The 26,943-nt window shown below is 46.6% G+C and overlaps 1 protein-coding gene across 5 annotated transcripts in view; it reads left to right on the forward strand.

Annotated features, from left to right (window-relative positions):
• The window catches only part of ZNF516 (zinc finger protein 516), a 100,359-nt gene that overhangs the window by 790 nt on the left and 72,626 nt on the right, over positions 1 to 26,943 (forward strand). For 3 of the 5 annotated variants that reach the window (XM_024984594.2, XM_024984596.2, XM_024984597.2), the window contains exon 1: positions 2,895 to 2,961. The exons of the other annotated variants lie outside the window; for them this stretch is intronic. The gene's annotated coding sequence lies outside the window, so the exon portion shown is untranslated. Of the gene's footprint in view, positions 1 to 2,894; positions 2,962 to 26,943 lie in introns of those variants that run through there. 5 annotated transcript variants of the gene reach the window in all.

Here is a 26,943-nt window from a genome sequence, read left to right on the forward strand (position 1 = left end):
GGGTGGGGGTGGGGGCGAGGGTTCTTGCAATGACTCTGAGGAGCGGTGTGGAGGGGGTCTGGCAAGCGGGGGCTCCTCGGAGATACACCCAGCCTGCCAAGGGTGGGAGCAGGGGTGGGGATGGTACTGATCGCTATTTACACCCGGGCATACACTAGGAAAGAATACTTGGGGTGTGTGTATTTGGGGAGGGGAAGGTCGAAAAAGCGCCTGGTCTGCCATTTCCAGGGAGAGCTAACCTACTGAAGAGTTACGATCATTATTTAGATTAAACCGCCTCGTCAAGTTTTAAAGAATAAGTTTGAATGAATAAGTTTGTATGAATAAGTTTGGTAAAAGCCAGCCGAGCTGGGTATTTAAAACAGTGGTTCGTGGAGGAGGTTTGGTGTGCGGTGACAATCAGCGGTGGTGGGCTGGGGGGCCGGTGGACCCCTGCTATCAGGGACCAGGGAGACTGAGCCTTTTACCCGAAAAATGTGGGTCTGTTCGTCAGCCCCGGTTATTATCGGCGTTAATAAGCTCCCCGCTGCAGACCCGGATCTGACCAGGAGCTTCTGGGTTCTGTGTCTGTATCCTACTCATTCCGCTGGGCTTATTGATAAAGAAGTAATTGGTCTCCGGGTGTGCAGAGATCAACTTGCTCAGCCCTCTTTTTAAAATATATTCATCCTGTGCCTTATTTAATCCAGATGCACAAAAAGCCATTTGCTGCTGCATTGTTGGTTTACATTTTTTGAAAAGGCGACTGGTGTAACCTGTGGAATTTGAAATGCAAATAAAAGCTCGTGGGAGTTGAGGCAGAACAAATCAGCATTTATAAAGTGAAAAAGATTTAATGTCTCTGAAATCATTGCGGAGAAAAAAAAAAAACTGGAGAGGGGGAGTGCTTTTTCAGGGAGTGAATTGTGACGTCAGGTCTTTTTGGAAAAGATGTTATTTTTAAGGTCTGAAACCCGGGTATGTAAAGTGCTTACAGGAAAAACAGATTACAAGATTAACATCTGTTAACATGATCGTTTATCTCCAGCCAAAAATAGGTCAGTTCTTTCTTAAGGAAACACTATGACTGGCGCATGCTTAAATAATAAAATTAAAATAATGAATTCATAAATTAGGACCGGCGATGGTGATACTCTGACCTGTGAAGAACATTTTTTAATTTCGAGATCAGTGAAAGGTCAAAGTCCCTTTTGGGTGTTGAGGACAACTTCACCCCGCGTCCACTACCCGCCCCCCAACCCATGACCCCTCCTTTTCACAGCTAGCTTCCTCTCCGCCCCCACCCCGATTGCTAATTTTCCCTTTCATCCATTGTGGAAGTATAAAATATATTTAAATGGATATTGTCTGACGCCCCCGTAGTTAAAGAAGGCAAACTCTCGGCGAAGATGGCTAACTTTCAGAGCTCTGCTGTTGTTTTACCAATAAATGAAACGGTAGGGAGGGGGGGATAAAAAGGAAACAGCCTTGCAAAGTCTCCCTGCCCCCTGGGTGTGAGTGACGGCTTTCCTGGCCAATCCGCAGCGGCTTTCTCCATCCCGGAGGTAATTTGGGGTGTGAGTGTGTACGCGCGCGCGCGTGCATGCGCCCATGTGTCTGCACACTGTTAAGTCCGACCATCCCCGCGCATCCGCAGGCTCCGAATTTGCAGTTGTGAGCTGTAGACGTGGACACGCTTTTTTCCGAGTCTGTGCAGCTAGGTTGGCACGCAGCAGTCTCCTCTGAGTGTCCTCCTGTAAAGAATGAGCATCAGAGGTGCTTTCGGATTCAAGGCGAAACCTGCAGAAGGGGAAGCCAAGGAGTGATGTGATTGTGCTTCTCAGAGATTATCGAAATGTGTGGTTTCTCCCGTCTCGTTCCCACGCGACAGACGCGCCCCGCTTCTTGGGGTTAGAGTGTTGGAGCCCACTCGCCCGGCGCTAAGCGTAGCGAAATCGGGAATTGTTGAAACTGGTGTTCACTGTGAAAGTGAAGGGCAGCGTGTACCTTCCAACTTCAGATTTTTTTTTCCTCTCTGGCAGTTGATACTCCGTCCGTGGCAGAGCCTAGAATGTGACCAGTTCACGGTCAGGGAAAGTTCAGCTGCCCACCCGACTTACGAACACGGAGCGCTGGCGGCGCGCGCGCGCACAATGCGCACATTCACGCGCGGAGAGCGTCCCGGGCCGCTCCGCGTTTCCTGCGGTTTAGCCCGGCACCCACTTTCCTCGGAATACGAGTGGTGGTGGCGTGTGGAAGTGTGCGGGCCGGACTGGCCGCAGCGCAGCATCTGCTCAGTATTGGAGCCGCGGCGCTGCTTCGCCCCGGGGCGGACGGCGGTGCTGCAGGAAACGGGTTAAGGCCCCACTCGTGCCCCCTCCTTCCTGGAGACCTTCCCTGGGAGGGACCTGCGCCCCGGCCTCGTCCACGCGCGGTGTATCCGGCTGCGGGGCCGCGCAGCGGTCACCCGGACGGTCCATGGGCGATCCCGGGCGACAAGATCCTAACTGGGCGACGAGGTGGTGTCCAGCCCCGCACCCACCGCCCAGGCCGTTCCCGACCCCTAATCCGAGTAAGACTCGGTCCTCCCCTCCGCCCCCCATCTCTGTGAGCTCGCGGATGGAGGAATGGGTAGCAGGGGGAGGTGTCGCTAGATTAAATCATTCCTGTTTCTGCTCCTCCTGGGGTGCGGCGCGGGGCCCGGGGCGCCGGGGGGCGCGGGGGCCGGGTAGGGGCGGGGGCGCTTACCTGCCCGCCCCGGGGGCGGGGGCGGCGGCCGCGCGCGGCCTGGCTCACTGGGGGAGGGCCGGGGGCGGGGCGGGCGGGGCGGGGAGGGGGGAGGGCCCGGCCTGCGCCCCCGCCCCCTGGCGCCCGCCCCCCGCCCCCGTCATGTGGAGCGGACGTCACACGCCTGCACTGTAACCCAAGAAGTGAAAGAGACGGGGACCCACGGCCCAACTTCGCACCGTAACAAAGGCGGGGGTCCGTGCAGGCCGGAGGGGGTCTAGCTGGGGAGGGATCGGGCTCGCCGGAGCGAGTGGGGGATGGAGCTGGGGGTGGGGCCGCCCTGGGGGGAGATGTTGGAGGGGGGGGCTTGGCAGGGGAGTGAGGCCCTGGTCTGGGAGTGGGGTCCTGGCTGGGGCCGGGGGAGCGGGGACCCGGGCAGGGGTCCACCGGGAACGGGGCAGTGAGGGCCGGGGCGGGGGTCCATGCGGAACGGGGCAGTGGGGGCCGGGGCGGGGGTCCGCGCGGAACGGGGAAGTGGGGGCCGGTGCGGGGGTCTGCGGGTGATGGGGCGGTGGGGGCCCGGGCTGGGGTCTGCGCGAGTCCCTGGCCGGGCGGGGGTGTGCGCGGCGGCGCGGACCGCGCTCCAGGGGCCCCGGCGCCGCCAAGGCCAGGTAATTGGTTTCTATTTTAAACTTCACTTTGTCCTGGCGGAGGTGGGGCGGTGGGAAAGGCGTGGCCCCCGGGCGATTACATAAGGGTACGTACCTAATCTGGTCCGGGCGGGGGGCCGCGCGCGGCTTTGGGCGCGAGGGGCTGGTGGGCACCCGGCCCGGGCGTCCCGGTGCGGGGCTGCAGGGCGTGGAGTTGCTGCGCCCTGCCCGTGGGCCCTGGTAGGTGTCGGCCGTGGGGGCCCCGCTGCACCCCACGCTGGGACTGAAAGCCCCAGGGGCTGGGGGCTGGGCCTGCCGGCGGGGTCCACCGCGTAACAAAGGGCAGGGCTGCGGGACCCTGGGCCGCGCGCGGCGCTGACCTAACGGCAAGTCACAGAAGTCTCAATTAAGCGTGCAACAGAAAGGCATTTCCCCCGTGAACCTGCCCTTATTCTCCAGTCTTGATTAAAGATGATTTAAACATTGAGGTGCTCCAACCCGGTGGCTGTGTGAGACATACCATTAAAGGACTGACTGGAGGAGAATCTAGGGTGGTTATTCTCCCAACAGGATCTTCTCCGGATTATTTTTCCTGCCTCCCTATTAATACGATTGGAGTATTTTGGTTGAGGAATGTAAGTGCTACTTTAGGGAACTCGGCATGCCTGCTATTCGGTAGAATCTTTCTGCTGCTGCGCAAAATAGAGCTGATTTTATCATTTGTTTGTTCCTTCATTTTCTCTGGCATTCTTTGATTGTGGCGTCAAAATAGCTGTGTATTTATATTTACACAGACCGGCCAGAATAAAGTGCCCCGCAAGCCACTGCTGCGCAGCTTTCCCTGTGTGTGGAGTGGGAGGGGCGGAGCTGGCCCCGGTCTGAGGGCTCCGGTCCGGGAGAGGGACAGACAGTTCCTTGAGAGCAACTCCCAGCTCCCTTGAATGGGCCCTGGGAGACCCTGAGTTCCGAGCCAGACTCCAGTATTTTGGTAATGGAATTCGAAGTTTGATGTGTTAAGATACAAATATATCATGTCTGGTATTTTTCTTAGTTCATTAGTAGGGCTTTGTTTTAACTTGCCAATTTGAATATAATGAAACGCTTAAACCACAGTAACATTAAAAAAAAAAAAAAATCCCAAGGGATGTGCCCTCAAACTCACAGAGATGAACGGGGGAAGTCTCTAAAATGAAACAGAACAGTCAAGGAGCCTATTTGGTAGGTAAAGGAGAGGAGTGCTGCTTCGTTTTATTTCTAAAAGCTGTTGTTTGTCAGAGCAGTCTGTCCCAATGGCTTAATATACTGAAACTTACTCGATCAAGAACTTTTAACGTTTGGATGTGTAATTGATATTAGTCACTGATGACCCAAGAGTAGTTTTCATCACCAGTCTTAATCCCATTGTTAATTTGTAAAGGACCTTTAAAGTTGACTAATTTAGAGATTAAAGTTTTCTAGGGCTCTGAAGTCCCATATGTTTAACTTTGTAACATGTCCCACAGACCAACCCAGGGTAAATTAAATGGGTGATGTTTGTGAAAACAGGTCGATGCTGAAATCGCCTTGTCTCCACTTCCATGAATTAAACTTTAAATTCACTTACCTTACCTGCTCCTACTTGAAGATATCTGAGTCTTACAGGTGGCGCATTTGGTGTGGAGATTAAGTTTAGCAACAATTATGGAAAAAAGAAAAGGAGACTTCTTTAAAGAATAGCTCGGAGTGGGGTAAGCTCTAACAGATGGTTTTCAGCCTTACTAAATAGGGAAAAATGATAATGTGACCTAGGAATTTAAGGAGAGTTTAGTCATGGATAGTTCTTGAAAAACCAGTACTTGGTTTATTGGGTCATTGTGGATTTTTATTTATTCATTTTCTAGGATATGTATTGGTCTTATTCATAAGTTACCAGATCGGCTCTTTTATAAAGAATTTTGTGAGAATGCCTGTAAGTCTGGCCAGAGATTGTGTTTAGAGTTTCAGCTGCATTATACCTTAATGGCATAGAAATAGGAAACTGAAATAGAAGCCGATTCCGTTCAGTGGGAAGGAGCTTGTCCAGCCGTGTCTGCTTTCGTTTGTTAATATGTTTGTTGTCAACATTCAGGATACTACACTCTTTTGGTTTTTATTCCATTTTCAACATTGGTGTTAGTTATATCGTTAAAAGTGGTATTTTGCTTATAATGTCATTAGATTTCTAACTGAATAAAGCAACTCTGTTGTGCAGGAAACATAACTTTTTCACTGGTGTTTGATGGCCACATTTAGCTGGAGACAGCTAAATTTTCTCAGTAACAGGCATAGATTTTGGCAGAAGGATAGAACTAATGAAGAAAGCAGAAGAAAGTGAAAAGATTTTGATCAGATATCTGCAGTCATAAATATTTGAACGTAGAAGTAGCATTCCTTCTTCAAAAGGGAATACTCTAGGTGCTATAAATGTTTCTACATCTTAGCTCTTGGATGGAGTTATTCTGACACAATTCTTTAAAAAATGCATCCCTTTGCTTTCCTAAGCCCTCCCCCTCAGAAGTTCTAGAGGATGTGGGAAACTTTTCTTTAACTCTCTTCTTGCTGAGTGCTGTTGGGAGATACTCGTGGCTCCCTGTGCCGCCCTGGCCGTCTGCGCTGTGCTCCTCTCGGTGTACTCACAGCAGAGCTAGCACCCAGCACGTGGACCTGGCTTGGCTTGCTTAGCACTGGGCACCTTTGATCTTCTTCTCCAGAATTCTGAATGTCTAAATAGGAAAAACTCACTGCATCACCGTCGTTAGCTCCCAGATCCTCACTCTCTTGGTAGGAAACCACATCTCACTTGGCTTTGCATCTTTCAAGTGAATAGCAGCGTCAGGATGTGGCTTCCTTCTGCAGTCTGATCGGAAAATGCAGAGACCGGCTAGCAGGATGGAGCTTTGGGATGGCAGATGTGAATGTGGGGTGTGGGTGTGCGTCCCTGGGCACCTGGAGTTTGGGTACCAGCAATTTTTTGACTGGTCGCTGGGTTTGGCGCTCACTGGCGGTGTGAGTCACTCGTGAGACTGTGGCCCTTTTCTCCTTCCGGTCTCCTCCTTGGGGATGTCACCCCTGACCTTTTCCAGCTGATGACCAGCAGTATGTTGGCAGTGGTCTGTTTGGGATTAAATGAGCCTTGGGACCATGAGAGTGACAGCATTTTTCAGATTCAAGCCTTGGTGTCTCTTCTGTCTGCCTCCAGAAACAAGTGAATTTGGGGAGGGGGGAGGGGGGACTTTTCTCTTTGATGGAGGGGTGACCTTTGCCCTGAGTGAGATTCGCTCCCCACCAGAGTGAGTGTGGGGGCACTGATTTATAGGAGGGCATCCTCTTTATTTTTGGACTCCAGCTATGAATAACTTGCAGTTTACAGAAATGCTGGCAAATTGTCACAAGCCTGTATTAAGAGAGGAATCCTATCAAATGTTTATTTATGAAGAATTTCTTAATAAAACTAACCTTATGGGAAGAATAAGGAAAAAGTTTCATTATAAATTTGAAATGTCTTACCCAGTTCTTTAGAAAGCATCTTTATTTTAAAATTAATTTTCTTCAGGAGAGAGCTGTTTTAGGGTCTCCACTTAAATAGCTATGGGAGGAGTATGCATGCAGGCCCCATAAATGCATTACTTGTAAGTGAGAGTTACACTCTCTGCCAAGGTGTACCAAGTGTGTTTCAGACAGACTGGTCAGAATGAGCAGTTGCAACTGTCTGTTTGGTGTATTCTTTATCCCTCGCATCTGGCTACATGTGATTTGGGCAGCTGCAGATTCTGTTTCCAGAGCTAATGCTGGTTGTCATGTTTATGTCCAGAATGAACTGTTTTCCAGCAGCATATATCGGAATCGTAACAAAGTGTAATTTTTGTGGCTCTCGACATCCCTTAAAAGTAGTTTTCCAAAAAAGAGCTGGTGTTTAGTCTTCGATTCAAATGGCACTGAGAATCACAAAGCAGCAATAATTAGAAATGCAACTCTTTTTGGAACCCAAACATGTAAATATGTGTAAAATGATGAGTCAAGCACCACCGCAGAGTGTCGAAAAAATCAATTCAAAAAGCAGCTCCATTGGGTGTAGGTAGATTTTCCTGTGTATTTCAAATATGTGTTCATTCTGGTAGGTTTTCTTTTTCTTTCTGTTCTGTTGTGGTTGATGTTTTGCAGTCAGGAATTTAATCCAGTTGTTACATTCTGAAAACCGACTTTAAGAAATAGGTATTACATGTGACCTGAAGTTCAGACACTTCCTCAATGGAGGGTTGAAAGGAGGAGACCTAACGTGTTTCCTTCAGGAGGAAAGTAAGCTGGCACTCTCTTCCTCCAGAACCAGGTAGGCTGCCTCTCACCATTGCTGGCACCGGAGACTGCTGTTGTCAGCTCAGCCCTCGTGCAGCTGTCTTGCTCTTTTCTTGCTCACTCAGGAGATGGGGAGCGTAGGCTAACGTGGTGTTAGCTTTCACGACATAGTTGAAGGGAGACTGAAAAATTGAGGTTCTCTGGTAAAACTCTAGTTTTTTTCTTAGGCACTCGGAATTAAAAATGAAACCCTTTCCCAGCATTATTTGATCTTCACTCGAAAAACCCTCCCTCTCCAACTCTTCCCATGTGAAAGGAAAGGATATTTGTTTAGGAATTTTTGTCCTTTGTCTCAGAGAAGGGCAACATGTGCCTGTGTTTGCCATATGGCACTGTTTAACCTGTGTTGCTCGGACTGACTGGGGCTGCGTGAGGCGCTGATTCCTTCCAACATTCCAGAATGTTCTTTGAAAGTTGGGACAGTGAAGGATGCATCCAGAGCTGTGCTGAGAGGCTGTTCCCGGCTTCCTCAGCGTCTTGTTCGGTTGGTATTTGAGGCTGTGAGCAAGTGTCGCTTTTCTTTTTCTTCCCTGAAATAATGTTTGTGGGAAAAGAGTTTGACATTAAATGTTGGCTGATTGTGTGGATTCAGGAAGACACACAGCCCCGAGTGAGTAGTTAAAACTTCTGCTGGTTGTAAATGGGCTGAAAGTTGGGCTGGTGAGACAGGATTTCCACTGTGTAGTTCCTAATTATTTTGGTGACTTTAACCTAGAGCTAAAAAATATGTGTTATTTTCCTTCTTAAAAAATTAGCTTTTTATTATTATTTTTCTTAATGGATGGATGAACCCTTGAACAGATGGGTGATCCTAATTTATAGTTTAAACTTTTGTGGCTGCTTTTGTTCTGGGATTATCTAAAGGCAAATCTGTGATGTTTTCACTGAAGAACTTGTTTTATTTACACATGTTATTTGGAATGTTTAGATAGACATGTATGTGATCACAAGCTTCTCTGTTACATGCTGCATCTCTGGAATGGATGGATGTGGGCTTGGATGAAGAGTCTGCCTCCAATTTTTTGGGGGGGATGTTTTTATTAAGATATAGTTGACATTTAACATTGTATGAGTTTAAGGTATACGATATTTTGGTTTGATATTTCTTTAATTGAAGTATGGTTTACAATACACATAGGTATCAGGTGTATAACATAGTAATTGGATATTTTTATGGATTGTACTCCACATAAAGTTATTATAACACACTGACTGCAGCCCCTGTGCTGTGCATTGTCCTTATGTCTTGCTTGTCTTCTGCGTATGTAGAGGTACCTTTTACCTCTTGGTCCCCTTCACCTATCTTGCCCGTCCCCCACTCCGCTTGCCCAGAAACTACTAGGTTGTTGACTGTAACTGTGAGTCGGTTTCTGTTCTTATTTATTTACTTTCGGAGAAGGCAATGGCACCCCACTCCAGTACTCTTGCTTGGAAAATCCCATGGACGGAGGAGCCTGTTAGGCTGCAATCCATGGGGTCGATAAGAGTCGGACACGACTGAGCAACTTCACTTTCACTTTTCACTTTCATGCATTGGAGAAGGAAATGGCAACCCACTCCAGTGTTCTTGCCTGAAGAATCCCAGGGACGGGGGAGTCTGGGGGGCTGCCGTCTATGGGGTCGCACAGAGTCGGACACGACTGAAGTGACTTAGCATAGCATTATTTACTGTTAGTTGGGGGGTGGTTACTTCACAATGTTGTGTTGGTTTCTGCCATACATCAGCAGGAATCAGCCATTGGTCTACACGTGGCCCCCTTCTTTTGACTCTCCCTCCCACCCTCCACCCCATCCCACCCCTCCGGGCCATCACTGAGCCGCGGGGTTGAGCTCCCTGTGCTATACAGCGCCTTCCCACTAACTGTTTCACATGTGTAATGTGTGTTTCAGTGCTACTCTTCTTGTTTTTAAGGTCCTGTATGGCTGCAGAGCTGCCCGTCAAAGCTCCTGGGTCTCTAGACAGTTTCTTGCTGAGTCAGCCTCCTCAGCTTTAATCATGCTGTTCCCCGTTTTAAGGAAAGAAGTGAACACATTACCTTCATCCATGTGTGTGTTGCCTGTAAAGTGCACGTGGGCACGTGAGGATGGGAGGGTAGTGCTGGGCACCACTCAAGGAGTCAGACGGATGAGAATCACGCAGGTGGGCACATGAGGATGGGGGTTGGGGCGGGCCGGGTACCGCTCAGGGAATCTGAGAGATGTGAACTGTGCAGGTGGGCACCTGAGGATGGAAGGCAGGGCCAGGTACTGCTCAGGGACTCTGAGTGATGTGAACGAAGGCCACTTTGCCTGACACATAATTCCTATTGACACCATCAGTGACCCAGGGAGATTTCTGTGCCAGTTTGAGAAAATATCATCATTCACATTGGTAATCATAGTCCCAGCAGATTTAGACTCATCACTCCAAGGCTTTCTGTGTCTTTAGCGTGACCATTAACATAATGGTGATAATTTGTTCCTTTGACTCACACTGAGCATAATTGAAATCAGTGTTATTGTGATGAGCATAGCACAGCCCAGGTGCTCAAGTGGCTTCTTTAGCTCAGAAACGGCTTTTTACGCTTTAAAACAAGAGGCGAGGATGATGATCTCATTCCAAAAAACAAAAAACAGAACTCTAAGTAAATAACTGAATTCCTAATGTAAAAATACTTGCCATAGCAACGTAAACTTGGGACAATTCTGTAGAGTCATGGGATTAGTGGTTTAGTGGTAGGATTAAAATTGGCCTCAGTAAATTACCCTGGTGACAGAAAAGCAGAGTCTGTTAATGGTTTTACAGGAAGATTGGCTTATCAGTTATTTTCTAGGTTGACGAAAGATTATGGGCTGCTTAAAATTTGAACTTGACAAAGGAAGGTTAATTTTCCTAACAGCTATTATACACTTGAAAGTATCTGTAGGGACTGGTTAAAAAAAGAAGATACCGCAGTTAGAATTTGGGATTTATTTTGTGCATGTGGGTGTCAGTTGATGGACGGTCCAGTGTTTGTTTAGCTACGAATGTTCAGGGCTGTTGAGAGTGTGTATTTCAGCCAGCGGTTAAATGAGGTCTTCCCAGTGTCCATGGAAATAGTAGACTATTTTGGAAAGTGCGTGAGCTCTTTGGGGCCACAAAGGCACCATTTAGACGAGCACTGAGCTGCACGTCGTGGCCCAGGCAGGCTACGGTGGCCCACTGCTGCCCAGGGTGCTTGTTAGGTCTGCGGGGTTTTCAGTTGATTCTATAGAATGACCGTGAAAGGAGACACTTACTTCCCTGGTTATTTACCTTTCTTTGTGCATTGATGTTATTTCTGTTTGGGCTTGTTTAAAAGGGTTCATATTGAGAGTTATACCTATGTCACTGGCTGGCGGCTTAGGGATGCTTTGGGGGTGAATTGGACTTTTTACAGGTACTGAAACACAGAAGGATTTGGTGACTCAGCCACGGTGACGGAGTTGACCTCACACCCAGGGCTCCTGAGTCGCAATCTCGTGCCCCCTCTGATGTCCCCCGATGCCCTGTGGTGAGCGCACGGAAGGAGGTGAGGTTGCAGCTTGTTGAGAAGGCTCAGGGCTGATCGGACCTCTGAACTCTGCGGGTGTAGACCCAGCAGGCAGGTTCTTTACCGCTAGCGCCACCTGGGAAGTAAGGTGTAAATGAAAGTCAAGAACAAGGAAGTGAAATAATAGGTCCTGATGAGGGCAAAGTAGGATTTCGCATCCAGCTCATCGTGTTCCCTCCAGCGGATTTACTTGAACTGAAATGTAGAATCTGAGTCTTCTGGCCACTAAAAGTGAGTGAAATAGGGCTCTTGATATGTCGACTAGATGACGAGGGCAGAACTCACACCAGCTCTCCTGTGAAGGAGGAGGGTTTTGTCCTGTAAGTTTGTATGTTGGGCTTTTTCGCACAGGCCTTGTGTTTTCACATAGCCGACCTTCAGCGGTGCTCTTGGAGAGAGTCTGTGGTGGCTTGCAAAGGGGGTTCCTTGGAGCTCCCCTGGAGCAAGGGTGTCAGAATACAGCATCCCGAGTTGAGAGCTGTTTTTTGAGTCCCCATGACAACATGATCCCAGGTATTGAGCACTACAGTTTATCGTTGTGAGTTGAGTTTTTATCTTTAAGGGCCTAACACAGACTTGAATCGAATTGAGTGACCACATGAATAACCAGCCCCCCCCCAAGCAAATAGCTCATAAATGTTCTATCAAGGCTCATTCCTTTTTATGAACATTGGTTCCACGCCTGTCATGTTCTGTGTGTTGTTTGGTATTCGTCACAGTCGGGAGAGAGGAGCTCATTCTAGCCCCTTGCCCCCAGGAGACTCTCGTGGTTAAGGAACTTGGGTCGTTTGAGCAGACCAGATTCTGGGTAGTCACCTGGAGTCTGACCCTCCTCGTGCTTGTTGAAACCTAACTTTGAGTCTTGGTCTGAGCCCCCTGGAGTTGTGTCTCTCTGTGGAGATCACGTCGTGGAAGACCAGTGTCCCTCCTCTGGGCCTCTGTTCAAAGTGGCCTGGGTGACCTATGCGTCACCAGGGGGACTGGGAGCCAGGGTCAGGGTGCCCTCAGCGGGGACCGGCCCCCGAGCAGGCGGGCCTTGCGCAGTGTGTGGTTGTGTCTTATGTGAAGATGAGCAGAAGGAGGAATTTACAGGGTGGTCTGGGGATTTGAAGTGAGGAGACCCCTGCGTCAGCGTCCAGTCGTCCAGCCAGCCAGGAGTCCCAGCCCCTGTTCTTCAGGTCGACTTGCAGAGCCTGCACCAAAGCCCAGGAGGGCCCGATCTTGGGAAGCCAGGTCCTTGTTGGGCAGGGGTCAGCAGCCTTTGTCTGTGAAGGGCCGGATAGTAAACATTTGGGGCTTTGTGGGCCAGAATTTCTCTGCAGGGGCTCATTCTGTCTGCCTTGTAGCAGTCAGAGAAGCAGTCACAGACAGCGTATCGGTGAGTAAACAAGCTCTGTGGATACTGAAACTTGATTTCATGTCATTTCACATGTCATCAAATGCTCTTCTCTCTTTGATTTTTACCCCAGCCACCGTCCTCAGCTTATACACAAGCTGCACAAAAACAGGTGGCTGGCAAGCTGACTGGCCCCAGTGGGCTGACCATCCTGCTAGGCCGTGCTGCCTGGTAGTAGAACATTTTCAGTTTTGATTTTCTAGTTACCCCATGCAAAAAGGGTAAAGAAATGGGTAAAATTAATGATACGGTTTATTTAACCTGGTAGATCCAAAATGTTCCTTGAACACGTGATGACGTAAAAGTTACTACTGAGATGTTCTTGGCTCTCTGTCTCGCTCTGAGCCGTGGAAATCCCCGAGGATCTTACACTCGGAGCTCAGCCCGACGTGGCCGTGCCCGATTTGGAGCCTGTGGGGCTGGAACAGCTGTGGGGCTGGAGATGCTGTCGGGGGTGGGAGCCGGAGCTGAGATTCATCAGGGACTTGCACTCCCCCAGTTCAGCTGTTGGTAGACAAGGATTCTAAGGGGCGGTGCAGGACACTTTGGAAATATCTCAGATATTTCCAGAATCAGAGCAGCATAATTAAGGGATAAAAGTTCCCTTCTACCATTCTCAAGGTCTGTGCAGGAGCAGTGTGTGTGGGGTGCTGGGAAGGGCAGCTGAAGGAGGCACTGGGGTGTCCAGCAGCCCGAGGCTGACCCCGCCGTGTGTCTGTCCTCCGGAGAGTCCCTGGTAAATCGGCCCAGCACCCTCGGAAGCAGGAGCCGGCCTGTCCAGATATTCCTCTGGATTCCTGCAGCTGGGCCCCTGCCTCTGATGCAGCATCCGGTAACTCAGGTGTGTTAATCCCGGATTGCAGGCGTGTGGGAAGGAGTTGTAGTGCAACATGCAGCCTCTGGCTTCCTGTCTCATATCCAGTCGTGTTGACTTCTGGCTGGTTGTGAAGCCCGTGTGCCTTAACTTGTTCATCTGTGAAATGGGGTCAGACGCTGGCCTCCCCCGAGGGCCCGCAGAGCACACTGTGCAGTGCACCAAAAAGAAAGGGAGCCCGAGAGCAGACTAAACTGCAGATGAAGGCCACTCAGGAATTTCAGAACACAGAAGGAAAGTTGTGATGGTTCTGGTTTATTCTGTCTCATCTAGTGGTAATTTTATATGTAGCATGTAAAAATATAAACTTTACATCCAGCATAAAAGGCATTTAATTCTTCCTACTTTTTGCACATTAAAGAAAAAGTCTGTTTATTTTACAAGCAGGTGAGACCTGTGGTCTAATTCAGTGAGATAGATGTTCTTTATATTCAGCATACGTGTGTGCTCAGGTGCTCAGTTGCATCTGACTCTTGTGACCCCATGGACTGTAGCCCATTAGACTCCTCTGTCCCTGGGATTCTCCAGGCAAGAATACTGGAGTGGGTAACCGTGCCCTCCTCCAGGGGATCTTCCAGACCCAGGGATGGAACCTGGATCTCCTGCAGGTGGATTCTTGATCACTGAGCCACCAGGAAAGCCCTCCCTGGGAAGCCTATTAAGGCTTAAATCTTAATTCTCCTCATTTTTGTTTTATTAACCTCACAATACAGAAAGCGACTGTATAAAACATGGAAACTGTCTAGTTTGCCTGGGGGCTTAAGGTAAGCCTGGAGTGTAAACCCCAGGCAGAGTTCACTGATAATTTTGTGTGTCGTTGTTGTAATGATGATCAGACACCAACAAAACGCTCTCTGTGCGGAGGAGCAGAGTGTTTTTCTGAGATTATGGTTTTGCAGAGCCTCCCCTCACATTCTTCACGGATGACCTAGTGCCCATCTCGTTTCTGCTCCCAGGTCCTGAGATATGAAATACGGGGGTTGGATGAGAACGCAGTATGCTTTGAGCTCTGTATCAAAGCTCGTGGAAATGCCAGGGTGGGGGCTTTTCACTCAGGAGGGCGGTGTGGATGCAAAGGGAAAACCTCTTTCCCTCACGATGGACCTGGAACCAGTGTCCTTCATCAGTCTTCTTAAAGTAGGTCATTTCAGTGTAACCCTATTAATAATAATAACAATGAAGATTCCTTTTCCCCAGATGGGCAGCAACAGTTCAGAAAAGCTGCTTCTCAGAGGGAAGAGTCAAGTCAGTAATAAGAGCAAATGGACCTCCTTTAAGAGGGTGATGCTTCTTTTAAGGAGAAGAGGGTTAAATGTAGTGTCATGATTCCGTTCCTTCGTATCCGCAGTGTTTTTGAGGATGGTTTGTGTCTTATTCCTGCGCTGTAAGGCATCACAGTGAGAGACACGGAGGTCCTGCCCTCGTGGGCTTTACAGTGGGCCATGTCGTGAGTGTGGCCGAGTGTGATGGGGGTGTTTGGCTACCAGCTGGAAGGGGATTTACGGGTTTAAAATTGCAAGAGAATCACATTGTGTCAGTATATTTATTACCTGCCACAGTCAGGCACAAAACCCTGCCATTCCAGGAGTCGGCGCAGAGCGAGTCTGTGTCCCCACGAATCTTGAGACTGCTGCTCCTGCTGGCTGTTAAGCTGTCACGTTTTTGAGGTGAGACCTGGTTAAACTGCTTCCTGATTGTGGGGCTGGTCCTGCTCTTGGCCTCCAGGCTATGGTCTACCTGCTGCTCCTGCCTGAGAGTCCAGGTTCCGGTCAGCACATTTCGCGTTTAGACTTTAGTATTTAGACTGAAGGTCACGTTGCATTTCTCACCCTATCAATCACCGAAATGCTTCTTTGGATAGATAAATGGTGTTGAAACAGACTAGAATTCTGTTGATTCTCTCGCCTATGGACTCACAGTATCAGTGTTCAGGAAACTTACCGGACCTAAAAGAAAAAAAAAGATCGGCTGGCATTCCTGTGGGATAACAAAGTCCAGATCAACGCTGTTCAGCTCTGAGAAAAAGCGCTGTTTCTCTTTTTCTGTTTCAGTGGCCTAGCTAAACCTTGCTTTAGATGTGTGCAGGTTGAGGCAAAGGGATATTTCCACTTAAAGGAGAAATGAGAACTGTCGGTGTCAGGATCACCACTTTTTACTGTGTGGACCTGGCATTCTTAGCAGAGTTTTGCCAATTTACATGCTCAACGTGTTGGATTTCATCAGTTAGTTCAGTTCAGTTGCTCAGTCGTGTTCAGCTCTTTGCGACCCCATGGACTGCAGCACGCCAGGCTTCCCTGTCCATCACCAACTCCCAGAGTTTACTCAAACTGATGTCCGTAGAGTCGGTGGTGCCATCCAACCATGTCATCCTCCATTGTCCCCTTCTCCTCCTGCATTCAGTCTTCCCCAGCATCAGGGTCTTTTCCAATGAGTCAGTTCTTCGCAGTTGGATTTCATAAGTGGGTCCTTTGCTAAGAAAAGATTGAAGGCCCCGGAGATGGTCACCCTGAATTGGCTGCACATCTGGGGGCTCAAAGAGCTTAGGCGGTTTCTACCCGTCATGTGAAATTTACGGGTATTCATTTGCCTGAGGATCTGCTAGTCAGATGGGACTTCAGGATGACAATAAATTCAAGTGTTCTGATTAAAACATCCCTTTCTTAGACAAACCATGGCTGGTCTTGGAGGTTAGTGGGAAGCAGACACAGGATTGCAGGCTTACATTTAATCACATGGGGCAGAATTTCTTTCCTCTCCACTTGCACGCTTAATTCACCGTAAGATGTCTGAAGTTGAAGCTATGAATATGAGCTCCGTCCTATTTTTAATTTTGAAGATTCGTGGGAGCTGAGCACAAATGATGTCCTTTCCCATTCTCCCAAAACTTTGTCTTCTTTGGTAGCATCCCATTTTCTGGCAGAGAGTTGATCTGAATGTCATTATTCTGGAAATTAATATATGAAGCTTCACATTTTAATAATTGAGCCAGAATTAAACGTGGACATCTGGGGCCCGAACCTTATGCTGTGTTTCTCTTGTGTAAGGGGTAAAGACCGACACAGTACTTCACTTTGAAGACATAGAGGTTTTCAAAAATAAGTTACATATAAGTTTACAAAATGGTACGAAGACACGGCACTTTTCCTTTAGGTCTGCTTCTGCTCCTTCATTCAGTCATGTCTGACTCTTTGCGACCCCTTGGACTGTAGCCTGTCCATGGAATTTTCCAGGCAGGAATACTGGAGTGGTTCCCACTTCCTTCTCCACGGGATGTTCCCAACCCAATCAAACCCAAGTCTCCTGCGTCTGCTGCATTGTAGGTGGATTCTTTACCACTGAGCCACTGAGGAAGCCCCCGGTGGGGGTGGAGTTCAGCGTAAATAACTTGTTAAAAGCAAGAGAGTTCCAGAAGATCATCTATTTCTGCTTTATTGACTGTGCCAAAGCCTTTGACTGTGTGGATCACAATAAACTGGAAAATTCTGAAAGAGATGGGAATATAAGACCACCTGACCCAGCTCTTGAGAAATCTGTATGCAGTCAGGAAGCAACAGTTAGAACTGGACATGGAACAACAGACTGGTTACAAATAGCAAAAGGAGTACATCAAGGCTGTATATTGTCACCCTGCTTATTTAACTTCTATGCAGAGTACATCATGAGAAACGCTGGGCTGGAAGAAGCACAAGCTGGAATCAAGGTTGCCTGGAGAAATATCAATAACCTCAGATATGCAGATGACACCACCCTTGTGGCAGAAAGTGAAGAAGAACTAAAGAGCCTCTTGATGAAATTGAAAGAAGAGAGTGAAAAAGTTGGCTTAAAGCTCAACATTCAGAAAATGAAGATCATGCATCTGGTCCCATCACTTCATGGCAAATAGATGGGGAAACAGTGGCAACAGTGGCTGACTTTATTTTTTGGGGCTCCAAATTCATTGCAGATGGTGACTGAAGCCATGAAATTAAAAGATGCTTACTCCTTGGAAGAAAAGTTATGACCAACCTAGATAGCATATTAAAAAGCAGAGACATTACTCTGCCAACAAAAGTCTGTCTCGTCCAGGCTATGGTTTTTCCAGTGGTCATGTATGGATGTGAAAGTTGAACTGTGAAGAAAGCTGAGCACCGAAGAATTGATGCTTTTGAACTGTGGTGTTGGAGAAGACTCTTGAGAGTCCCTTGGACTGCAAGGAGATCCAATCAGTCCATCCTAAAGGAGATCAGTCCTGGGTGTTCTTTGGAAGGACTGATGCTGAAGCTGAAAATCCAATATTTTGGCCAGCTGATGTGAAGGGCTGACTCATTTGAAAAGACCCTGATGCTGGGAAAGATTGAAGGCAGAAGGAGAAGGGAACAACAGAGGATGAGGTGATTGGATGGCATCACCGACTCCATGGACATGAGTTTGGGTAAACTCTGGGAGTTGGTGATGGACAGGGAAGCCTGGCATGCTGTGATTCACGGGGTCGCAAAGAGTCTGACATGACTGAGTGACTGAACTGATAACTGATGACTTGTTAATTGATTTTCAATCACGTATTTGAACAATTGAATTATAGACAAATACTTAGGGTAGCATTCTCCTTGCTGAAATTAAACTATTTCTTTTCGAATAATTGTACAAAATGCATAGCTGGTAGACTGCAAAGACTCTTACTATCTTTGCCATCGAGATATTTGCAATCCAAAGTAAAAGTTGCATTTTGAGAAAAAAGGCCGTGTGTGACATTTCACAATGTTTTTGTAATTTTTACTTTATGCAGGCTGCTGTGTACTGACTGCCTTCTCGATATCAATCACTGTATTAGGCATTGAAGTCCATCAGCTTCATGAATGTACTTGGATTTTTAATATACATACATGTTGTTCAGTTGCTAAATCCGGTCTGACTCTTTGTGACTCCATGGACTGCAGCATACCAGGCTTTCCTGTCCTCCACTATCTCCCAGAGTTTGCACAAACTCATGTCCCTTGAGTTAGTGATGCTATCCAACCACCTCATCCTTTGTCACCACCTTCTCCTCCTGTCCTCAGTCTTTCCCAGTATCAGGTTTTTTTTCCCCAAAATTAAAATGGGAGTTTTCTGTCAACTTATTTTCTCAATTTTTTTGAGTGGTTATGGGATCTTAGTTCCCCAACCAGGGGTCGAACCCTCACCCCCTGTATTGGAAGGGCAGAGTACTAACCACTGGACCACCAGATAAGTCCTACAACGTACTCTTCTTAAGGGATGAGCAGAGTGTAGCGGCTGGCACACCCCATCCTGGTTTTTAAGTGCCCAGTACCCCGTGTGGTCTGTTCTGAGCCACAGGGAGGGGACCTGGTGGGAGCAGCCAGTGGGCAGGGCCTGGAGCCAGCAGCTGGATGTTGCCCTGGGAAGCTGCACTGCGTGTGTCCCCGTAGTGGACGCTTGTGTCGCTGAGGGTTTCCTAGTGTGCAGAGAGCCTCTCTGACACACGTGGTTTTGTGCATGTGTTGGAATGTTTCTTTGGGATTAGGTCCCCAAGATGGAGTTTTTGGCCGGAAGGGGCGTTTTCATTGAGTGATATTGTCGAGTTTCCATCAGGATATCAAACTGTCATTTCACACCCTCAGCAGCAGTCAGGGACGTGAGGCTTTGTCTTTGTCAGCTCTTGATGTTATCAGTCTTTCAGTCTTGGGCAATCTGATAGGGAAAATACGCACCAGATTTTAAAAATTTAAAGCCACATTGAGCATTTCTTAGTGTCTGTTGACTATTATTTCTCTTGTGAACCACCTGTTCACTTAACTCGGTCAGTTTTTCACTGAGTTATTTATGATTTGTTGCTTTGTAAGAACATTTTCTTTATTAGGACAGTAGCTCTCTGCTCTGTTGTCTCAGATAACTTATGGTTTCAGTTTAGTTCAGTTCAGTCGCTCAGTCATGTCCGACCCTTTGTGACCCCATGAATTACAGCATGCCAGGCCTCCCTGTCCATCACCAACTCCCGGAGTTCATCCAAACTCATGTCCATCAAGCTGGTGATGCCTTCCAGCCATCTCATCCTCTGTTGTCCCCTTCTCCTCCTGCCCCCAATCCCTCCCAGCATCAGAGTCTTTTCCAGTGAGTCAACTCTTTGCATGAGGTGGCCAAAGTATTGGATTTTCAGCTTCAGCATCAGTCCTTCCAAAGAACACCCAGGACTGGTCTCCTTTAGGATGGACTGGTTGGATCTCCTTGTAGTCCAAGGGACTCTCAAGAGTCTTCTCCAATACCACAGTTCAAAAGCATCAATTCTTCGGCGCTCAGCTTTCTTCACAGTCCAACTCTCACATCCATACATGACCACTGGGAAAACCATAGCCTTGACTAGACGACCTTTGTTGGCAAAGTAATGTCTCTGCTTTTGAATATGCTATCTAGGTTGGTCATAACTTTCCTTCCAAGGAGTAAGCGTCTTTTAATTTCATAGCTGCAGTCACCATCTGCAGTGATTTTGGAGCCCAAAAAAATAAAGTCAGCCACTGTTTCCACTGTTTCCCCATCTATTTGCCATGAAGTGATGGGACCAGATGCCATGATCTTCGTTTTCTGAATGCTGAGCTTTAAGCCAACTTTTTCGCTCTCCTCTTTCACTTTTATCAAGAGGCTTTTTAGTTCCTCTTCACTTTCTGCCATAAGGGTGGTGCCATCTGCATATCTGAGGTTATTGATATTTCTCCAGGCAATCTTGATTCCAGCTTGTGCTTCTTCCAGCCCAGCGTTTCTCATGATGTACCCTGCGATATTAAGAAGAGGTGGCAAGAATACACAGAAGAACTGTACAAAAAAGATCTTCACGACCAAGATAATCACAATGGTGTGATCACTCACCTAGAGCCAGACATTCTGGAATGTGAAGTCAAGTGGGCCTTAGAAAGCATCACTACGAACCAAGCTAGTAGAGGTGATGGAATTCTAGTTGAGCTATTTCAAATCCTGGAACATGATGCTGTGAAAGTGCTGTACTCAATATGCCAGCAAATTTGTAAAACTCAGCAGTGGCCACAGGACTGGAAAAGGTCAGTTTTCATTCCAACCCAAAGAAAGGCAATGCCAAAGAATGCTCAAACTACTGCACAATTGCACTCATCTCACATGCTAGTAAAGTAATGCTCAAAATTCTCCAAGCCAGGCTTCAGCAATACGTGAACTGTGAACTTCCAGATGTTGAAGCTGGTTTTAGAAAAGGCAGAGGAACCAGAAATCAAATTGACAACATCCACTGGATCATGGAAAAAGCAAGAGAGTTCCAGAAAAACATCTATTTCTGCTTTATTGACTATGCCAAAGCCTTTGACTGTGTGGATCACAATAAACTGTGGAAAATTCTGAAGGAGATGGGAATACCAGACCACCTGACCTGCCTCTTGAGAAACCTATATGCAGGTCAGGAAGCAACAGTTAGAACTGGACATGGAACAACAGACTGGTTCCAAATAGGAAAAGGAGTACGTCAAGGCTGTATATTGTCACCCTGTTTATTTAACTTATATGCAGAGTACATCATGAGAAACTTTTTATCTCTTTTCTCTTCTTCACTTTGTGTAAGGTCTTTTTGCTCCAGAAACATTCAAATAGCCTCCATCTAAGTTGTTTCTCAAAATCTGTATGACCGTAACTGATTTTTTTTTTTTTTGCATTTGAGCAAGTGAATAAGAGTGTGACAGGCCTTTTGATTTCTTACCTGATTATTGTTCTGTGGCTTCTTCTATTGATTCCTGAATAGATTTTGGATGTTTATTTAGGGCTTACCTGGTGGCTCAGGTGGTAAAGAATATTTTAATAGAAAATTAGTAATTTCTTTCAATATTATCACATTTGTTAATGTAGAGCTTTGAAGAACATTATATTCTTTTAATTCTCCTTACTTTGGTGGTCCATGGATTTAATTTCCCCCAGCTCCTACTTTATTTTTTGTTTTTGATTAGGCCAGCTTGTCAGTTTTCTCATTCACTGGGCTTATCAAAGAGCCAATTATTGACTTTATCAGTTTTGCTGGGTTTTTTTCTCATTTGTAGTTACCTTTTAAAATTCAAGTTTAAGGCTTTTAAGGCTTTTTTGGTTACTTCTTGACTTGAATACTTCATGTGCGTGTTTTCTCTATTTTTAATCCCACAGCTGGTTACCCTTTCAGCTTTCTGTGTGCCCCATATATTTTGACACAGAGGGATTCAGGAGAGGTTTGCAGTTGCCCCATGATCTTCTGCCCCAGGAGTTGTTACGGAAAGTTCAAAATTTTCCAAATGGCTGATCTTTTGTTACTGTTGTTTTTGCTTTCACTTGGTAGTTTTTGCTGTCACATTACTATATCTGAAGCTTGGGAGACCTGCGCTGTTTCTGATTTATGGAACCGTTAGAGCTCATCTTTGTGGTCAGCATGTAGCCCCCTTATGTTCTATCCTTAGTTTAGCAAACTGGCCAGTACGGGGTCTGACGTTACATACTCGATAATCCCTACTGTTTCATTCACGTCTACTATTGTTTTTGCCTTTTTAATCTCTAGGTTTAAGAGAGATTTGTTAATTCTCCCAGATCCATTTTGTCTCCTGTGATCTATCCATGTATTCACTGGGGTGTTTGCTTTATGTATTTGGTTCTGTGTTATATGATTTTAACATGTAGGACAGCCTCATCCCTGATGGTTTCTTTTTTTACCCTTAATCATTATAATATGACTTTTGTGCAATTGAATACCTTTTTCAAACCATGAATTAAACTTTTAGTGATATTTCTATTTTCACTCTTGTTTATTTGCATTTTTCTGTTTTATTTTATCTATATGTTATCCAGCTTTTCTGAATTTCTTCATTTGGGGTGTCTTTTGTACAGGGCAAAGAGTTGGATTTAGTTGTTAAGCCCTTCATTGAGTCTTTTTAAATAAATAAGTTGATCCATTTATATTTTTTGCTGAAACAGATTAGATGTTCTTTCCTACTTAGAAAAACTTTTATCTGATTTTATGCTTTCTTTTTTATTTATTGGTAAAAGAATCATGTTTCTCTTCTTTAATCCTTGAAATCAGAAGATAGAAGGTTCTGTGTTTTCAGTTCTATCAATGGTTATAACTTTTGCTTAAACCCCTGTTTCTCAATTTATCGACTTCAGTAACAACATAATTTGACTTCCTCTTCGGGGAGGATGAAGAAATGAAAGCGCCTCTGTTCCCTTCCTCCCTTTCTTCATTTCTTCCCCTCTTCCCACATGCTATTGTAATTCCTTTTCTGCATGTGGTTTAGTCTACAATTGTGAATTTATTATTCTTATGTTGTATATAATGTCTTGTAAGAAATGTAACAATTGCATGTTTATATATACCTCACAAATACTTAGACTTGATTCTATCTACACATTTCTTTGCCTATTGGGTTCAATGATCATTGTCAGATTTGTTTCATTTTTATTGTTTTGCGTGTGAGTTCTCTGAGTCACGTGTTTGACTGGATTCTTTTTCCTAGTAGATTGTAAAGGAGGTTGTGGTGAGGACTGGGGCCCTTGTGGAAGTTGGTTCTCTGAGGAGAGGGTGCTGGGTCAGGACGGAGCTGTGGGCAGCGGTCAGAGCCTCAGAGAGCCTGGAGGGCATGTGGGTGCATGTGTGTGGGTTTGTGTGTGTGTGTGTACACATACATATGTGTGTGAGGACAGCAGGTGGCGTCTGAGAGGTCTTTAAGGGCTGTGAGTGATCTTGAGGACGCTGGGCTCTCACCAGTTATGAGGTGATGGGTTCTGGGTGACCCCTCAGTGTCTGCAGCAGAGTGCTCACCAGAGCAGGGGACTGAGAGGAGTCCATTTTCAGAAGATGATGCTGGGCAGTGCTCAGGGAGGGTGGTACTCCGGGCAGACCAGTGGCCATAAGACTGGAGAAAAGGGGGACCTGAGAGAGGTGTTGGAGGGTGCGATCCTGGAGACGTGGTGATGGTTTGGGCAGGTGGTAGATGGAGGGAGGCCCAGTGTAGACGTGGTGCGTATGGGGCCCGGGCACCACTGGGCCAGGATCACTGTCCAATTACCCCACACAGCTGTGTGAGGCCATAACATGTTCGGGAAGAGGCCTGACCGCTCTTGCGAGAATGCTCGGACAGCAGCGGCTTGGGCCTGCCGGGTCCCAGAAACACTTGGTGTTCCCCCTTCTTCCTCAGAAACGGGCAGGTTACAGAGCACCCACTCTGCACACCGGCACAGTTAGGGCCAGAGAAGTGCAGAGGCCACGCTTCTCGTACAGAGAGCACGCCTCCTGGTGCAGAGGCCACACCCCCAATGCAGAGGTCATGCCTCTTACAAAGACCACGAGTCCTGCCGCAGAGGCCATGCCTCCTGGTGCAGAGACCACACCCCCAGTGCAGAGGCCACGCTTCCTGGTGCAGAGACCACACCTCCCAGCACAGAGGCCACGCCTCCCAGTAATGTCCCCATTTTCCAGTGCAGGGGCCTTGCCTCTCTTACAGAGACCACGCCTCCTGGTGCAGAGGCCACATCTCCCAGGAACCCCTGAGAGCACTGGCTCCCACCTCTTGCCAGGTGTCGGCTGGAGGATACAGTCTGGCCTTCTCTCCTTTAGTGCCAGGACACTGGTGGTAGAGGATGCCTGCCTTCTAAGTGCAGGAGGTTGAGGGTTTGATGAATGTCGTAACTTCTGAACTGCTGATACATTGTGCATACTGGTAAAATTATTCTTTGAAAATTCTTAATAGCAGTAATGTTTTTATCTGTTTCTAATTTCTTCTGGCCCATAGGTTGGTGAGAGAGACTGAAGTTCATGTCTTTGATGTGGGTAGAATAAGGCATTTGAAAGTTGTCTTTTAATTAATCAGCTTAGAAAAATACTTTTTAAGAAAATTACTTAAGAAGGAGAAAGGAATATAAAAGGAATTTAAAAGATCAGATTTATGGAACTTTATGGAAGCATTGTCAAGGGTAGGGTAAGCTATGCAGTATGTAGGATTTATATAAAATCACAGATAAGAAGTTCCTAATGTGAATTAGGTCAGAACTTCAGGGCTTTTGGCTTGAGGATGGTTGTAAAATATTTGTTACAAAAAATGAAGTGGATTAAAATTCTCAGAATAAACCAGAGAGCACAGAATAGGATTCGTATGGAATTTCGAGTCAGGAAGAAGTGGGACATTCCAAAGCTGATTTATAAAAGGGCTCCTTGGATCAGAACACCACACGGTGTCAGTTAAATGCTGCCTCTAACTTGAACTTGGAATTTCTCAAGCTGTTAGTGCGAAAAGAGTCACTGTGTGGAGGCATGTTTGTGTTGGATAGAAATATATCCTTAATGGAACTCTTCTTTCTGTATTCGAATTCAAATTGTATTCTGAAAACTCTTGACTTGCTCCAGAGTTAAGTTAAAATTATTGGGGGGGGAGTGGAAAGGGACACTTTTCTGTCAGTTTTCAGCCCACAGAGTTCAGCAGAGCGCATGAAGTGTAACAGGGAATTTAGAGACAGGCTGTTCCAAATTTGGCATGAAAATTGGCTGCCTCATCTAGAGGAAAACTTTTCTAAACAGTTGGTGGGTTCTAGCGATGACCTCTGACATCGCAAGGTCTAATCCTCACTTGGCATAATACTGTTCCCAGCGCAACAGATTTTATGTAATTTTAAGAGTTGATTATTGACCTCATGATGCCTATAAATATTGTTCATTTATGTTTTGTGTTAAGACTCTTAAGGGAGTACAGTATTAAAACATTTTAAATGATTTTAAACATTTAAAATAGACACTTTTGCATTTTTTATTGTGGTAAAATATATATAATGTGTATGTGTGTGTAGTGTTTACCATTTTAACGATTTTTAAATGTACTCAGTGCTTACATTGGTTTTTAAATTAATGAATATTACTTGAAAGGAACATAAGGCAAATATGTGTGTTTTTCTAAGTACAGTGTGACTTAACCTTTCAGAAGCCAGGATTTGGGAAGAAAAGATGATAAAAAGAGAAAATGAACTCTCTGTTTAATCCCAGAATGAAGATTATATTTTTTAAAATATTAAAGTTTTGTGGTCAGGAGACGAAAATTACCCAAATCCCTTTTATCTAAAAAGTGAATCTCCTCCCTTGGCCCAACCCAATAATTTTATTTAGTTTCTTCTTACATTGAAAGAAAGCACTTTTCCCCTAAATGCAGTAGTGGAAACTGTTAGTAGATTTTTGGTTCTTTCAATGTCGAAGGGAAAATATGTAAGCTAAAATCATGAGTACTTTCTTGTAACTGTCTAACTCTGTACAATACAGACATTCATAGATCCGTTCTCAAACTTATTTTTAAAAAGCCCTCTAAATATAAAGCTATAATGAGTGTAACTTTCTTAGCAATAGAAAAACAGGACACCAAATCCTTAATAATAATAAGTTTGGGTGTAATTTTGGGCTGGTGACCTCACCGTGCGGCACGGTTTACTAATTTTACATTTTGCCGGGAGAAGGCAAAACCTCTCTTAGCAGGCGAGGGAACTCTGCACACAGCCTGACTTGACTACATCAGCTATTTATGTTCAGGCAGACAGAGCTAAACCGGTGCAAAGACTGTAGCTTCAAGAAAAACTCTTCAAGAACGAACTTTAAATGCTTCTCAAACCGACAGGGGAGGCTGGAGGCTTGAGACCTGGAAGTTCTCTTTCAGCGTTCCTCCTTAGTCGTGTTACACTGAGACGGCCCAGGTCCCTCGTGGCTGGGGAGGCATAGAGAATGGGAAGGGGCCCTGGGACAGGCTGTACACCCTGCCCAGGCCCTCCTTCGAGGAGTAAACCGGATCGTTAACAGGCGAGGATGGATCAGCCTTTCCATTTATTCCCCCCAAGTGAGAGTTTATGTCACACAAAGAACTAGTTTGGGTGGATCTCTTATTAAGTGGACGTGGATCTGCTCCTCATCACACACAGGGGACACTGCCAGCCTTAATCCTGGTGTCTCTAATTTCAGGTAAATGAATACACTTCTGCAAAAGTGGGGAGCAGAGGTTGATGGCCCGTTTCTTGCCCTTTCCAGTCCAGGAGTGCGTGTCTCACTTTCATGTTGTCGCAGGTGCCCTGGGAGGCCCCCTCCAGGTGCCCGTCTGTGTATCTGGAAGGGGTGCTGGGCAACCTGTGTGCAGATGGGTGCGGACGGGGCTCTGGTGCCGGAAATCCAGGGTCCCTCAGGGTGTCCCCTCATTCTCCAAGTACAAGTCTGGATCAGGCTGTGGGTGGGCTGTCCGTGCAGGACTGAGGGAGCAAGAAGTGACCAGGTGGTGGTCAGAAGCACTCAAACTGCCCCACATTGACTCCTACGTTGAATGGAGCTGCCTTGAGGGGCTGTGATGCTCGTGGCTGCCCTATCCACGGAAATGCATTTGTCCGGTAACAGAAAAAATCAGGAATTGAATGTACTGACAGTTTGAACGT

This window comes from Bos taurus, chromosome 24 (genome assembly GCF_002263795.3).
Source record: "Bos taurus isolate L1 Dominette 01449 registration number 42190680 breed Hereford chromosome 24, ARS-UCD2.0, whole genome shotgun sequence".
Lineage (NCBI taxonomy): Eukaryota > Metazoa > Chordata > Mammalia > Artiodactyla > Bovidae > Bos > Bos taurus.